At 44.7% G+C, this 4,066-nt stretch overlaps 1 pseudogene; it reads left to right on the plus strand.

The window, feature by feature from the left end:
• Positions 1-258: 258 nt before the first annotated feature.
• On the plus strand, positions 259-3,411 carry LOC102714531 (annotated as a pseudogene).
• Positions 3,412-4,066: the final 655 nt, after the last annotated feature.

Here is a 4,066-nt window from a genome sequence, read left to right on the forward strand (position 1 = left end):
GTCATTAGCACATATTGGTTACTGTAGCACTTATGGCTAATCACGTCCTAATTAGACTCAAAAGATTCGTCTCACGATTTTCTCCATAACTTTGTAATTAATTTTAATATTAATATATTTTTAGTGTTTTATTTAGGTGTCTAAAGATTTAATATGATGTTTTTAAGAAAAGTTTTCAGGAACTAAAACAGTGCCTAATTAATCTGAGGAGCAGACCACCGTTTAAGTTTTCCAGTCTACTCCGGTCTTGGGTGGTCATACTCTGCCGAATTCGAGCTCACAATTCACATTGTGCAGACCGTGAACTGGTCGCCGTCGTCAAGGTCTTGGCACCTCGCGTTTCACATGACCCGGCTGGATTTTTCTGTACCATTTCGCCGAGCTTGCCTGACCACCCGGAGCAATATAATCCTCTCGATCTGCTGCTCCTCCAAAATCCACCGAGATCTCCGATTAGATACCGCATTGCGCCTCTTCCTCGCGTGATCGTTGGCCGGGGATCGGGGTTCTTGCCGTCAAAGATCCGGCGGCTGTTGGCGGCCGGCGGCGTGGTCGGTCCGGGATGGGCGTCGTCGTCGTCTGCGTCACCGGCGCCGGCGGGTTCATCGGGTCCTGGATCGTCAAGCTCCTCCTCGCCCGCGGCTACGCTGTCCGGGGCACCTCCCGCCGCGCCGGTATGGTTCGGTTACGTCTCCACTCCACCGGCCGGCCGCCCGCCGGATTCTTCGCCGGCGGCGGGGATTGAGGTGACGCGGTTTGTTTGGTTGCGTGCGCAGATGACCCGAAGAACGCGCACCTGTGGGCGCTCGACGGCGCGGCGGAGCGGCTGACGATGGTGCGGGTGGACCTGCTCGACCGGGCCAGCCTCCGCGCCGCCTTCGACGGCTGCGACGGCGTCATCCACACCGCCTCGCCGATGCACGACACCCCCGTAAGCATCAATGGATCTCATCTTCCCCGAGAGAGAAAGAGAAGAACGGTGACACGATGCAATTGCTTTTTGGGCATTTGGCAGGAGGAGATCATCGAGCCGGTGATAACCGGGACGCTCAACGTCGTCGAGGTTGCCGCCGACGCCGGCGTGCGGCGCGTGGTGTTGTCCTCCACCATCGGCACCATGTACATGGACCCTCGCCGCGACCCCCGACGCCCCCCTCGACGAGGCGAGCTGGAGCGACCTCGATTACTGCAAGAACACCAAGGTCAGCACCAGCAAAAAAAAAAAGATCGCATATTTATCCCCATCTCCGACAAAGATTAGATTTTTATACCCATCTCCCGCGAAGAAGGATTGGATTTTTTTTCCATCCCCATCTCTAGCAAAGATTGCACTTTTTTGTCCCCAATTCTAAAATCTTACGATTGGAATCGCAGAATTGGTACTGCTACGCGAAGACGATAGCGGAGAGGAGGGCGTGGGAGGCGGCGACGGCGAGGGGGCTGGACCTGGCGGTGGTGATCCCGGTGGTGGTGCTCGGCGAGCTGCTGCAGCCCGGGATGAACACCAGCACCAAGCACATCCTCAAGTACCTCACCGGCGAGGCCAAGACGTTCATCAACGAGTCGCACGCCTACGTGCACGTCAGGGACGCCGCCGAGGCGCACGTCCGGGTGCTGGAGGCGCCGGAGGCCGGCGGCCGGCGGTACGTCTGCGCCGAGCGGACGCTGCACCGCGGCGAGCTCTGCCGGATCCTCACCGAGCTCTTCCCGGAGTATCCGATTCCTACAAGGTAGGATTGCATCTGATCCCCTTCTTGAGCTAAGTAACTCTGAATCTTTCTGTTTCACACCAAAACCATGTTTTAGATCCTGAAATCATAAGGGATTTTGCAATTATTGATCACATCAAGAATGCTAAGTTTGTCTATTAGCCAAATGTGCTCCTGCTGTCCTACCACACTGACAGTGATGGAGTATCAATGTCAACTGAGAGTTTCTGAACTGTTAACTGTATATCCTTCCTATTTTCCCATGGTTGATAGTGCTTCGTCAGAAAGGCCACTAGTTAGCTAATCTGGATCGCACAATTAAGGTTTTCATTTAGTCTGAAACGAAACACTACCTCTGCATTGTATTATGGTAATCTGAATTTCGGAATATGCTATCTGAAGCACTACTTCACTAGTGACTTCCCATGGGGTATTTGAAAGCGAGGTCAGTCTGTAGCTTGAAAAATCAATATAGAATGCCATGACTAGTACTTTGGATAACTCAAACTACTAATTGCAGTAGCACTTACATTTCTTGAGTCTCAACATTACGATGTGAAAATGGTTTCCTTTTAATGTGCTTAAACAAAGCCCTCCTGTCTTTCCTTGTGATGGCATATTTTTGTTGTCAACAAAACAGAAAGTGATGCCTGAATACTTGAAGACAAACCAATTGCTTTCCTTTGCTTGAAAGACAAAACAGATTGTCACTGGAGCTTCATTAAGATGTAAAACTACGTGTGGTGTCTGAACTCTGCAATTGTAGACTAAACAATGGCTTTGCACTGCTGCTCAATCTAATCTGTTAATGACATGTTAAATATACAGGTGCAGGGACGAGGTAAATCCACCTAAGAAGGGTTACAAGTTTACAAACCAACCTCTGAAGGACCTAGGCATTAAGTTCGCACCTGTGCAGGAATACCTGTATGAAGCAGTGAAGTCCCTGGAAGATAAGGGGTTCATCAAGAAGAACTCCAACACCAAGGTAAAAATCCAACAGTATATGTATAGCATCTGTTAGATTTTAAGTGAATGGAGAAGGAACAACAACCATATGAATATATGATGTAGCATAGATATCCATATAGTCATATGTAAGATCATTAGCAAAATGAGGGAACAGCATTCTGAAATCCAAATGGAATGCAACTAACTCGATGAAACACACATTTTTCTCTTGTGATAATTCTGAAATGAATGATCACACGTATAGTCCTGAATCCTGATGGTATATCGGTTATTGCAGGTGCTTCACAAGCAAAGTTCTTCGCCTCAAAGCTCACCAGTGAGCATGTTGATTTCGAAGCTTTGATAGGTTTCTCAACAAAGCAAGGCTGACGGGTTATTTCAGAATTTAAACAGCTCATTAATTTGATTCAGTTCGATATCAACTGGCAAACTGCCAACCGTGTAGCACCCTGATGTCTTTGCCATGGCTTAGCGTACCGGCGGTACAGGGCAATTTCAGTGGGAATTCATCCGGTAAACGGAGACAATAATAAGAATAGCAATGTGTATATCAGGGATATGAGTTGAATTCAAGGATATATGGAAACACATGGTATACATTGGTGATAGAAATATGAGTTGAATTCAAGGATAAATGGAAACACTTGGTATACATTGGTGATAGAGATATGAGTTGAATTCAAGGATATATGGAAACACTTATATCACTTGGTATACATTGGTGATAGAAATATGAGTTGAATTCATGGATATATGGAAACACTTAGTATACATTGGTGATAGATACTCCCTTCGTTTTAAAATACAAGGTGCATTTTATTTGTTAATATATTATTTATGTGATATAGTATGATCATAACAAACACATTTCAATATGAATCAAATGAAAATAATTTTGTATCATAGAGTGTTGTCCTAATAAAACAAAATCCTTCTTATATTTTGTAATGTTGCCTCCGTTTCATATTGGAAGAATTGAAGTTTAGTTTTTTTAGTCAAGCTTCTTTTAGCTTGATTAAGTTTACAGCAAAACGTACAAACATATACAACATTTTATTAAATCCAACAACGAATATACTGTGACAACATATTTGTTTTGTGTTGAAAATAATGCTACTTTTTTTTTAACAAACTTGACCACTTTTACTCTAAGAAAGTCACAGCATCCTACAATATGATTAAACGGGGCTACAAACTATTATAGTTGACTGACATGAGGCAATCCTCTTGTACATTTACACTTTCGTCGTTTCACTTATGCTTATACTTATAACCAAAATTTTAATTTATAATCATAAATTTTAAATTGATTTTAGATTTTTTTTCATAGTAGTTTATTTTATAGCCTTGGCTATTGAATCGCTTAGAACAACCAAACCATTATT

This window comes from Oryza brachyantha, chromosome 2 (assembly GCF_000231095.2).
Source record: "Oryza brachyantha chromosome 2, ObraRS2, whole genome shotgun sequence".
In the NCBI taxonomy this organism is placed as follows: Eukaryota; Viridiplantae; Streptophyta; class Magnoliopsida; order Poales; family Poaceae; genus Oryza; species Oryza brachyantha.